Genomic DNA, 13,156 nt, shown 5'->3' on the forward strand with positions numbered 1-13,156 from the left:
AATTTTAAGATCATCATAAACTTAATTTGTCTTCCCATACATAACATAATAGAGTAAGAAATATTTAATTACATATTGAAAATATTCAGGATATAAATCATAATGCAATATTTGAAACATCAAATGTTTATGTTTTATCCACGATAGATAGATAGATAGATAGATAGATAGATAGATAGATAGATGGATAGATGGATAGACAGATGAAAGAAGGAAGGGAGTCCACCACTGACATTATCTGGAGGCCCAGGAGTCAGAGGCTGACCAGTTGATGGACCTCGGTGGTATAGGAGGTCCTTCTGTTTATGTGTTGCTTTCATTGGTTGAATAAAGAAACTGCCTTGGCCTTTTGATAGGGCAAAACTTAGGTAGGCGGAGTACCTAAGTACAGAACTAAATGCTGGGAAGAAGGGCAAACAGAGAGCTGCCATGGAGATGCCAGGTCAGACATGCTAAATCTTTCCCAATAAGCCACGACCTCATGGTGAACACAGATTATTAGAAATGGGTTAAATCAAGATGTGAGAATTAGTCAATTAGAGGCTAGAGATAATGGGCCAGACAGTGTTTAAATGAATACAGTTTCTGTGTGATTATTTCGTGTGTAAGCTAGCCTGGCGGGATGGAACAAACGGACCCTGCACTCCTCACAACAGTTTGGTGCCTCCAACGAGGTTTACTAACTCCACATAAAACCTAAGGAGGCTTGAAAAAGAAATTCTAGAAGAAAAAACTAGAGAGAGAGAGTCTAACCCAGCTTTTTGCTGTTTGTTGTCAGGGTGCCACAGAGAGATTTCCCCAGTCAGTTTCTTGTCCAAATGGCTAACCAACTCCATAAGGAGCCTCTTCAATGCCCATCTTCCTCTTGAAGTAGATTGGTGTTTCCAGGAGCAGACATGTCTCATTGTCATGAAAAGCCCTAAGTTATTAAAACATTTTAAATGCCATATTCTGTAGTCTTTGAAAGATATGAAGAATGCCTATCTAACTGAAATATATCTCTATATATCTAGAAAATCTAACTAACATGACTACAAGCTAGACTATTATTGATGATTATCTATTAACAACCTATATTTCCTAATTATACATTACATTTTTAAATGAACTACACAATCACAATACCTTAATCAAGAGCAGAAATGTACATATAACAAGATTGACCTTAAATTTATATCAATAAAGCAAGATGCATACCAATGCAAATTATTCATATCTATATCATATCCCTCTTTAAAAGTAAACAAAGATTTATAAACAATATTTGGGAATATAGATGTAGTTATTTCTCTCCAAACTTCTTTCTGCTGCATGGGGGTGCTGTTAATCAGATCTTTCATGGTGTATCCTGTGTGCTAGGTTCATCTCAGTCAGCAGTTGAGCGAAGTAATTTTTGGAGGGTGTTCACGGCAACCTTTCAGGGGGTTGTGGTCTATCATACCATATTGGTATAGAAGCAACCCACAGGGTCTCATCTTCTGTGAAAACAAAAGAAAAACCTCTTTTCCAAAGCATCATATTCTTAGACCCAAATTCTGAAGTCATAATACTTTTATAATATACATGGTGGTTTAGCCTAGCAGATGAAGCCAAAGGCTTAAAAGTTAGCAAACTGAATCTTTTGGGATATAGGGACTCCAGGGCCCTGGATATGATGAGAAGATCTTGATTAAATAAAAATTACCTTGTACCAGGCAGTGGTGGTGCACAACTTTAATCCCAGCACTCAGAAGACAGAAACAGGTGGATATCTGTGAGTTCAAGGCCAACCTGGCCTACAGAGTGAGTTCCAGTACAGCCAAGACTACACAGATAAATTCTGTTTAGAAAAAAAAATCACTTGCTTTGGATTGGACTCATGAAAGGCTGCCTTTATGCAAAATCAACAATGCAGAAGAATAATGGGTCCTTGCAAAGATTGCAATCTACATGCCAATTATTTAGATAATTACTGAAGAAAATGTTTAGCCACTCTGAAAAAAAAATACTGTCTGTTGCTTTTCTGTTGCTATAATAAAATACTATGATCAAAAGTGACTTCCAGAAGAAAGAGTTTTTCTCCCTAAGGTCTTTCCATTCTAGAGAAGTAAGAAGAGTCTAGTATGTGAATCAACACAGCAGGCACAATGACAGAACCAGCAAAGTGTGAGTCCGCATTGTCAAATGCAAACATGAAGGGGGGGAGGAAGGGAGAGAGGGAGAGAGGGAGAGAGAGAGAGAGAGAGAGAGAGAGAGAGAGAGAGAGAGAGAGAGGATGCAAACCCTCAAAGCTCACCCTGATAACATAGCTCCAGCTGCCAAGCCACACAAATCTCCCCAAACAGCACTACCAACTAGAAACCAAGTGTTCTGATATCTAATGTGGGACATTTCTCATTCAAACTATCACATTTGCCAATGTACTTTTGTGAACTAAATAAAAAATAACTGAAAAATTACAATGGACAGCATGGAGAAACCCTCTGAGATTCCTGATTTAGTAATCATCACCCAACAACTGTAATTTAGCTATGGAAATTATATTCAAGAAAATAAAAATAAGAATGCTGGAGAACTGCATTAAATATAGGTTAAAAACTCAAAACTCTAGAAAGAACTAATGAAAGCCTTAAAACTGAGAAAGTTATAGTAACCAAAACTAGGATCTCAATAGATGGCTTTAAAAAGCATGGTAGATTACATTAAATCAATGGGCTAGGGAGGAGATCAAAAGAAAATTACAATGAAAACAGGGACATGAAAGGATAAATATTGTAGAAAATTAAGAGACTTGGGGAATAATCATTTCTTTAGCATGAATAGAATCAGTTAATGGAGAAAAGGGATGTGGGAAAACAACAAAGGCAGCGCGACACAACCGCCCAAAATATCAACACATAAAATAAGAGCAAGCCACAAATTCAGGAAAGCCTGTCGTCATAATCACTGTTCTGTTGCTCCTAAGAGACACCATGACCAAGGCAGCACTTATGAAAGAAAACATTTAATTGTGGGCTTGCTTACAGTTGCAGAGACTTAACCCATTCTCATCCCGGTGGAGACTGGTGGGGACATGGTGGCTCACACGGGGCTGGAACAGTAGCTCAGAGCTAATACTCAGGCAGCAACAGGGAGACACCGTGGGCCTGCTGTGAGATTTTGAAACCTCCAAGCCCACTCTCAGTGACACACCTCCAACAAGCCCACACTTCCAATCCTTCTAATCCTTCTCAAACAGTTCTACTCCTCCCCACCTTGCCCCCATGACCAAGCATTCAAATATATGAGCCTAGGGTGGCCATTCAAGCTTCATATCTGTAACCAAATAACATCTTCAGAATGCTGCAGAAGATAAAATGTTTATGGTATTGAAAGTTCGGATAGAACAAAAGCAAAAGCAGAATGAGAAGCAAGCTTGGAAATGTCAACAGAAACCTGTGAAAGCAAAGCAAGTTCTCAACTTGTCACAGAGTGTAGGGAGATTCATGTTTTATATAAATCTCATCCACTTGGGCCTTCAGGTAATGACTGGTTCCCACGCCCTCTCCTCCACTCTCACCACCTCCTCCTCCTTCTCCCCCATCTTCTCTTTCACCTCCTTCTCTGTGTCCCTCCTACAACCAAAGCCCTGGAAAGAATATCTAAGAAACATAAGCTCAACCGAAGATGACAATGCCATTTCATGGGCATTTTCTCAGGTTGGTTTCTCTCATAAAGCAATTTTGTGTTCAGACATTTGATTTAAAAAAAAAATATTACCAACACTATCTCTGGTTTAACTTCAGTTTCCATTCCTAATGCTGCGCTTAACACATAGTAGGAGGCCAGGAAACAGTTGTTTGGACTATTATTAATATTATCCTTTCCAGAATGTGCAGTGTCATTGTTCTTGGTACACAGTTGGTATTCATGCAAACAGATACAACTGCAGTCTTCCAAACTCTCTGGAACATAAAAACACCATTTTAGAAATTACTAGTTCCTGGAGTAATATTTTTAAATAATTATCATTGAGAGCATGGAGTAGGGAGGCCTCTGATATTGTATGTGAAAAGATGTACTCACTTAAGAATTGAATGCTTTTTATTACGCACACACGCATAGGAAAGAATTCCAGAAATTGAGAGGGCCCCTTCGTCTCTAAATTAGCATAATTAATGCACAGCATACAGATGAGGTGACTGAAAAGGCAGAGTGTGGATGAGTCACTGCATAAGTGACACCGGAACCGCACAATGTACTTCACAGGGGAAAAAATGCCGAAGAAGAAAGTTACTGCTGGCTCTGCTGTGTTAATTAAACAGCTAACGCCTGCTCTGTCCCCGGATGCTTGTGCAGTGATACACATTAATTGCTAAAGAGAAATAAAATATAAATAAATTACCAAGGGTTCGTTTCCTGGTACAGGAGGAGGGAGAGAATGTATAACTTCACAGTTTTCTAAAGAGGAAACATGACATTAGAGCTCTTGGGAGAATTTACATCATGGAGCAGGGAGACAGGGCAGCAACGCCTTGGGAAGGAGGAAAGGAGAGAGACGGGAAGAACGGGAAGATGGAAAGAACCGAGTGCCACCGGAAACTCCAATCTTGAAACACACCCTGCTTCAAACGCATCTGTAATTACTCCTCAACGCGGACAAAATGTTGACCGAAGAGAGTTGGTTCCTGTTCCCTGAGGTCTGGGAAGGGCACCACTGAAATGGAGTGGACTCTGTGCTGGGATGTCAACGTACTGTTTTCAACAAGTCCTCTAAAATTCTCATTAACACAAGACTTATTTGACCTAATATTGAGAGTTAGCAGGATGGAAAACACCTAAAGACTTAAGTATCTAAAGCCAACCCAAAAAGTGTTAGAACAATATTGCTAGATTCAAAACAAAAATAGTATCCAGGGTGGTAATTAAAACACTTCCTAAAAATAAATTACACTCACATTCCTACCAGGAAAAGAAAGGTAAAAGTTAACATAAATACCACAATCTGAAGCTTAAATAACAGTGAATAACCTGTCCAGTTTGGGGGGCAGAACGGTTGTAAGCCACAGCCTGTAGGCTTGCCACTTCACTTTATAAATAAAGCTTTATTAACACACAACCATACTCATCTACCTAAGCAATGGGTGCCTTCAAGACATAGTAGCAGAGAAAATTATGTATCCTGAAAATCGAAAATATTTTTATATGTGGCCCTTCAAGGAAATGTTTGCCAAACAAAACCTACATGGTTTTTTAAAATTCACCGAGAATGCCCATAAACAGACATCAAACAAAATCATTTGTTTGTTTCAAATGTCCCTTTGTTAATTTGTTCGTTTGCTTGTTTACTTATCATATTTCATTGAAGGGGTGTTTGTTATTGGGTTTTGTCTTTGGTTTGATTTTGTTTGTTTGGGGTCTCACTATAGAGTCCTGCCTGGACTATACAGAGCTCTGAAACCCACAGCTCTCTTCCTGCCTCTGACTTCAGAGTGCAGGGACTAAAGCCGGCATTATAATTTTATTTTTAACAATGTAGATAAGTGTGTTTGAGTGTGAGTTTGTACACGAGTACGATGCCTGCAGCGGCCCAAGGAGGAGCTGGAGTTACAGAAAGTTGAGAGCCACAAGATATGGGTGCTAGGAATTTAACTCCGTGCTCTTCACTGCTGAGCCATCTCTTTAGTCCCTTGTTTCAAACTTTTAAACAATTTCTCGTCCTAAAGTTAGAACTGGAGATAAAGTTTTAGTGCCTGTAAAGACCCAGGCCGCAAGAGTATAAATCCTTGAATGTGACCAGAATCAGGGAGCGCTCGACAGGAACCACAATCCAACCTCACTGGTAAGAAGGAGATTAATCCAGCCACACTGGTGAGAATCAGATTGCTGCAGAAGGCTAAAGGCTATTCAGCAGCTATCCAGCAGAGGGCGCAAAGCCCACCAAAAATTCCAGTCTTTCTCTTTCCAAAGCCAGTGATGACGTCATAGGAACGGTCCTGGGTGGCATGGTGGTCATGAAGCCCAGCATCGGAGTCATGGAATCGGAAGTTGCTCAGCAGAGACTTCACGCTATGAATGTCCCCCTGGATCCGAATCTCTGCAGTCACCATGTCTGTGGCAGTGAGTTTCTAGCCGATTCTGCGCTGGAAGGCAGAAGCAGGTTGCCGATGTCAGCAGTTGGGACACCCTCCCCAACCTCTCCCCTTTAATCCCAGCAGCTGTCGTTCACCTATTACGGAATTAGTAATAAATAATAGGAATTTAAAAGAAAGTGTCCATTTCAACTAAAGGCCTGCGTGGGGAGGAAATCTTTTTCTGGGGTGTGGCCATGGTAGATGGCTCATACTCTCTGGGATGGCCTCAGGCCCTTGAGCATGTGGGTAGCGTTAACCAGACTTGGGGAGGGGGGGGATGAATCTGGGAGGAGAGTCTGTTGAAAGGGGATCTGGCTGGAGTTGAGGAGGAGTAGGAGGTGGATATTATCAAAATACAGCCATCAAATTCTCGAAGTATAAATAAATGATATTTTTTAAAACCTATGTACATAGTTGCCATATGGCCCAGCAACTTGGCATTTTTCCCATAGATGAGAAAATCCTGTACAAGCTTATCCATCATGGTTTTATCTATAGTGGTTGGAAACTAGGAACCACTGTATAGCCTTCCTGAGACAAATGATAAAGGCCATAGTACTCTGCTATACAAAGGGGTAGATTATTGACATATACAACCTATAGGGATCTTCAGAGAATTGGACCAGGGGAAGGGGGCGCCATCCTCACGTGGCACATATCTTGAATGCATTCTTTTGGGGGTGGGGGTTTTCGAGGCAGGGTCTCTCTGTGTAGCCCTGGCTGTCCTCAAACTCACAGAGATCCACCTGCCTCTGCCTCCCGAGTGCTGGGATTAAAGGTGTGTGCCACTACCACCCACGGCTGCTGCCACCTGACGATGTGATTGTGTTCTTATCACATCTGTAAATCACACAAGACAGAGAGTAGACTAGTGGCCACCCAGGGGCAGGAATCGTGAGCAGAGCCCAGGGGCAGGAATCACGAGCAGAGAGCATCCTTGAGGTGACAATCCAGTCAAGTATCTGGATTGCAGTGGTTATAGCATGAAGCCATAACCAAGACAATAATGACTGATTTACACACTCAGAGACACACACACATCCACAACTGTGTGTGTGTTTGTGTCAACGTCAGTTTCCTGGTTCAGATATTGTGCTTTGGTTATTTAAGATGTCAATATTGTGGTATACTGAGTTCAAAGTGTACATAATCTCCTTATCCATTTTTCAGCTTCTTGTACAATCATTTCAAAATAGAAAAAGGTTTAATTGACCCCAAATGATGCACATGTATATAAGATATGGCAATACAACAAATACTCAAAATTTATCCTTTCTGGGAAAATGAAGATTTAGTGTGACACACCGTATTAGACAGATTTCCTTGACATTTATCACCTAAATTTAAATGTACTGTTTTCTTTTAGTTTATTTAACTCCAGGATCAAGCTTTAAAAAAAACTGCATGTGAATTCCAAAGTATTCTTTTTGTTTGTTTGTTTCAAAACATGGTTTCTCTGTCCTGACTCTCTCTGTAGACCATACTGGCCTCGAACTCACAGATATCCACCTGCCTCTGCCTCCCAAATTCTGGAATTAAACGTGTGCACCACCAAGCCTAGCAAAAGCAGCCTTCTTTTGCAGGCACAGGGTATTTTAAGCAATAAACATGTGTGTAATCTATCTGTCCATACTGAGAGTGGGTAGAGGGTAAATACAGCACCTGTAGGGGGAACTCGGGGCTGTGCCACCTGCTTCCTGTGTAACATGGAGAAAGTTATCTTACAGATCAATTACTCATCAATAGAGTTTGCAGAATAATCATCTGTACCTCACAATATGGTACAATTGCACCATTAAATGCATTAACACATGCAGAGGATTCTAGGAAACTGCCTGGCACACAAGAAGCACATAATAAATGGTGACTATTGATGCTTGTCATTGCCACTACAGACCTGAGAACATGTAGGTTCAATCATGTTACATCATGGTCACATGGCTTGCCCAAGACAGAAAAAAGATGCATCTTGTTTCCATCCAAAACCTTTGCTGATATTCCTTGTGTCTTTCCCCAGTATTGGCAAGAATAACAATAATACTGCTAATATGACAGGGGGCATGATACTACATGAGGAAATTGGAGGAGGTAATTCAGCGAAAACTATCCAACTAATAAGTAGCAAAACCAAAAGCCGTTCCTGCCCTGGGAGCAGAGCCCAGGCTCTTACTGACCGCACCGTAAACAGATGTGAGTCTATCTGCTCGTGCTCCACACAGCTCCGACTGTTTTCCAGATCACGTGTTAGGTCTGACAACAGTAAGAGGCATGAATTAGCCCTCTCTCACACACACACAGTCAAGTCAGTGTCGCCTTAGTGTCACGAAACAGGGACCCCAGAGCCCCAGAGCAACTAACAGAGTCCGCACAACCCAACAGCTTGTCTGCAGGACCACGTTCCAGGTGACAGAGAGGGAGGGGTGGTCCAGGCAAAAGGCGCAGCTGTGCAGACACATTGGGTCCAGGGAGAAGTCCAGATTGTACTGCACATAACAAAGAATAGGGAGCTGACAGTGAGGACAGAAATTTAACTTAGGAAGGCCTATTCGCTAAATCAAGAAGCCTGAATTTCACCCTACAGCTGAGAGAAAGAAGTGGGGTTTAATTCTATTTCAGTCTTCTTTGAAGTATGGAGCTGCGCTTCTGATCTCTTGAGGCTGAAAAGCCCCTGTGGATGAGAGACCAAGCTAAAGACACACCATTACGAGGAAACACAATTAGCAATTGACTATAACACTGTAAAAAAACGATTTCTTGATACAAGAAATCACTTGACCAACCATGAGGAGTGGTGTTAAAACATGACCCTCACCAGCCACAGTGGTACACACCTGTAATCTCAACACTCAGGAGGCCAGAGCAGGAGGATTTTGAACTTGAGGGCAGTCTAGGCTCCATACTGAGATACTGTCTCAGAAATAAATTCGAAAGTAAACTCAAAACCAAATGAGTCAAAATCAACGAGGAGAAGTGTAGAGGATCTGCGTTTCTGGGAATGCATGCAGTGTGGGGGTGGGGAGATGACTGTGCATTCATTGTGTGTGTGTGTGTGTGAGAGAGAGAGAGAGACAGAGACAGAGACAGAGAGAGACAGAGAGAGAAGTATGCATGCAGAGTACATGTGGGAGACACAGAGAAAGATGGAGAACAATATGCTTGAAATATGTGTGTGAGAGAGAGAGAAAGAGAGAGAGAGAGAGAGAAAGAAAGAGGGAGGGAGCTAGAGGGGGAGAGAAGTATGCATGCAGAGTACATGTGAAAGACACAGAGAAAGGTGGAGAACAGTATGCATGCAGTGTGTGTGTGTGTGTCTGTGTGTGTATATGTGTGTGTATGTGTGTGAGAGAGAGGGGGAGGGGGAGGGGAGGAAGGGGAAGGGAAGGGAAGAAGGGAGGGAGCAGAGTATGCATGTAGAGTATGTGTGAGAGACACAGAGAAAGATGGAGACCAGTATGCATGCAGAGTGTTTGTGTGTGTGTGTGTGTGTGCGTGTGTGTGTGTGTGTGTGTGTGATGAAGTGTGATGAAGATGAGCCTAATTGAGCAACCACTAAGATGAAAAGAGATCCAGTCTTAGAACCATCAGGACTCTGAGACTAAGATTGGCGCAGACGCAGAACAACCATGTTTGTTCTAGGAAAGACGGGGACAGCATGCCTCTTGGGAGTCAGAAAAAGACAGGCACAGCAAGGCCCCGACGTGGTGTTTTGTAGTCGTCACTGAAATAGACAGGTAGAGATCTGAACAAAGAAATCAGCATCCCCGAACACTACTCGGCCCCTCTTCCACCCTCTCCACCTCTACAATCAGAAATCAATGTTCCTCACAAGACTCAAACATTGTCACTGAAATACCACTATGCCATTAAAAGTTATTTTCCCAAGCGTGGTGATTTTAAGGTTCTGAGCTGGAATGAGTGTATTGTCCCAGGTAAATTACCTCCTGGCTTTTCCCTGCCCTACCTTCCCTCTTGCTTTCTCACTTGATTATTCCAGGCAGACCCATCTGTTTTCCTCCTTGGGCAAGCAGACCCAGAAGGAGGGATGGAAGCTTGGTAAGAAAAGGTAAATGTGCCGAGTGTGTACCTGAAAGCCTCTTCTGGGATAAAACGACGGAACTTGGCCTCGGGAAGTCGGAGAGTGGAGTTTAACTGCATTCCTGCCAGTGTGTGCCTTGGGAAGGGAGGGGGCAACACATAACCTGGAAATTAGACAATTATATTACTGTCAGAGTTTTATGAGACAATATCAGAGAAGTGCAGCAAAGCTATACTAAACTACAAGCACGGACAAAAAAGGGGGGGGTTGTAGAGGAAGGGACAGATGAAGTTGGCAATGAGGAAGGTGTTAGGGTAATTCATGCCTAAATTTTTTCTTCTGCTACAACTGAATGGGAGCAGAATGTCCCATCCAACCTCCTCAAGCCTCCTGGAGCTTAGCTGGTAGGCAGGATCCTAGAGACAATGCCAGAAAGGAGGAAGACCTGCTTTCCAATAGAAAAGTCGGGACCAGCCAGTATGGTGTATGACCCCTCAAATGATGTATTTCAGCCTTCCACGGCATCTGAAATGGCAGGTGGCGAAGCTCTGACCCCAAAAGAAAACAATTTGCACTGTTTGCACCCGTGGGGGAATTCATGGAAGGTTACTTTTTCTTCACGCTCAGTAGGCACCAGTAGAGGTGACTGGGAACAGGCACACGGGGAAGAAAACTGTGTCTGCTAGGCAGCTCGGCTCAGTGGAGCCTTAGACATGCACAGGCTGTGAATTCTAATTCTGACTTGCTTGCTAATTTCCCATGGGACCTTGGAAAGATCCAATTTCCTTCTTGGAGACACAGTCCTTATCAATAAATGGTTAGGAAACAGGCATTCCTCCCAGTCAGCTCATCACGTGGGGGTCAACCCCCAAAACAGTAAGTTAAAATGTTTCTAAGTGCAATTAAGCTAGAAAAATTAAAATGTTGACATTCAGGCAGATGCATGCTTTGCTTCAATCTCTCCCTAAAATATTGACGTGTTTTTCCAAAACAATGAACATCAAATGGGTCACCATGTCACAGTTCTTTGAGTAAAGAAATATGAAAGTGTTCAATTGCCAGGCTTTATCTTAGTCTCGCTAAATTAAGGAAAGAAATGTTTCGTTGTGGTGTGGTTTCCATATCGGATACAGGGTTTTGCATGGCACAGTATGGCCCTAACTCCCATATAGCCGAGTCTGGCCCCGACCTGATTGTCCTACCTCTACCTCCCAAGTTCTGAAATGATAAGCATTCGCTAACATGCCTGACACAAGAAAATATTTCTCACTTATTTTTTATTTCATGAGGCATGAGTACATACCTTAGTGTATGTAAGGATGCCATTGTGCACATACAGAAGGCTGGGGACCACATGTGAGAGTCGGTCCTCTTTCTCCACCATGAGGGTTCTGAGAATCCACCCCACGTCTTCATGTTGAGGACCATCTCACTATTCCTCAAGAGAAATTTTAAGTTGTTAGGTCCTGAAGATATGTGCTACTTCTCGTCCACTTTCATTTCTTTCATATTTATCAAATATCCTCCATGCCTGACATTCACTGAGCACTAACAATGGTAAAGGAACTAACTGTAATCAGACCAAAAAATAAACATAAAAAAGAACCAGCAACCGTGGTCTGATGGTCCTTGCAGGACCATCCTGACTACTGGAGCCAGGAATAAAGATCTAGGAATTATGTATAAATGCCTAGTTTCTGTTTCAGGTGATAAATAAAGTTGGGAAACATTGTGAGCTGGTTATATAACATTGAAAATATATACTTATTACCACTAAATTGCACGCTTTAAATAGCTAACGCGATTAACCTCACTTTTACTCTTTGTAAATTAATTCACCAGAACAGTCAAAGGACCTGTGTCTCTGGGGTGGCAGAAGGCTGGGCTCTTGATGCTCTGTGCCCCTCAGAAAATTTCCCTCGTATTCTTTATCATCTTATGTTCTGACTCTAAGAACCCTCTTGATTCAGAGTACTTCAGGAATATTGAGTATTGTCAAACAAAATATTGGGTATTCACCAGAGCCCTCTTCCCACAGCTGAGTAAATATTCTTCCCACATGAAACCCAACAGATGAATTGTCTCAGCTCTGAAATGTATTTTGACATCAAAATTCAGATAAGTGTGGCGGTTTCCTGCTCTGAGCCAATCTTGAATAGTCTAGCATAGCACGACTCCCCTCCAAAGAGCATCTGTTACTGCCAGAAACACCATTCTCAGCAGTGGGGGCAACGGCTTGGCCTGGAAGAGAAGGGTGGCTTGACTGAATAAGCAAGCCAATGAACACAGCGCTCTTCGCTGTCCTTACTCTAAAGCTGGTAATCTTATGGTTTGCTTTGCGTAGGATTGACCCACGTGTTACTTGTACTACTTTAAGAATGTAATCCAGGAGGCTGGAAAGAACAGAGTTTGGTTCCTGGCACCCAATGGTAACTCACCATCGCCTGTGACGCACACACTCAGGCACACACATTAAATAAATAAATAAATCTCTTAAAAGAATGTGATTGAGATTTTGATCTATGCCAGCGTTGTAAATCACCTTAAATTTGATCGTCACTGGCTCACTGAGTCAGAGCTCACCAACTTCCATTCTGTAAATGTACGCCTGACTGTCAGGTAGCGCTCTCTGCCTTGCCTCTAGTGACATCTCGAAATGGGGGGCCTTCGGGTGATAGCTTTTTGTGACACAGCATCTAAACACTGGCCTAACCCATATTTCCAGAAACAATCTTTGTCAGAAACTATGATAGATAAAAGGTATCTGGCCAGGAGCAACTGCCTCCTGGTGGATGCAGCCTCCCCTGCCCATCGAGAACCACAACTGGGCTGGAGATGGCTCAGCCGTTAAACGCTAGGCTCACAACCAAACGGACAAGAAGCACGGCTATGGAGCAGCTGGTTTCCAGCTGACGCTCCTAAGTGACCGCCGGCCCTCTTGCCTCCTACGCCAGGATGCCATCCCTCGAGGATAGCATAAGTCTGCCCCACAAGTCTGATCTGTGTAGCCCATGCATGCAGTATTCTG

General features: G+C 42.6%; 1 long non-coding RNA gene across 2 annotated transcripts in view; it reads right to left on the minus strand.

Moving 5' to 3' along the window:
• Positions 1-13,156, minus strand: part of LOC125396285 (uncharacterized) — a 125,082-nt gene that overhangs the window by 61,721 nt on the left and 50,205 nt on the right. Inside the window, exons 2-4 of one of the 2 annotated variants that reach the window (XR_007230771.3) lie at positions 11,432-11,560; positions 10,177-10,291; positions 3,975-6,101 (exon numbers count right to left, since the gene is read on the minus strand). This is a non-coding gene — a long non-coding RNA (uncharacterized LOC125396285). Of the gene's footprint in view, positions 1-3,974; positions 6,102-10,176; positions 10,292-11,431; positions 11,561-13,156 lie in introns of those variants that run through there. The other variant, XR_015002626.2, reaches the window with a different exon arrangement.

This window comes from Myodes glareolus, chromosome 8, assembly GCF_982192425.1.
Source record: "Myodes glareolus chromosome 8, mMyoGla1.1, whole genome shotgun sequence".
NCBI lineage: Eukaryota > Metazoa > Chordata > Mammalia > Rodentia > Cricetidae > Myodes > Myodes glareolus.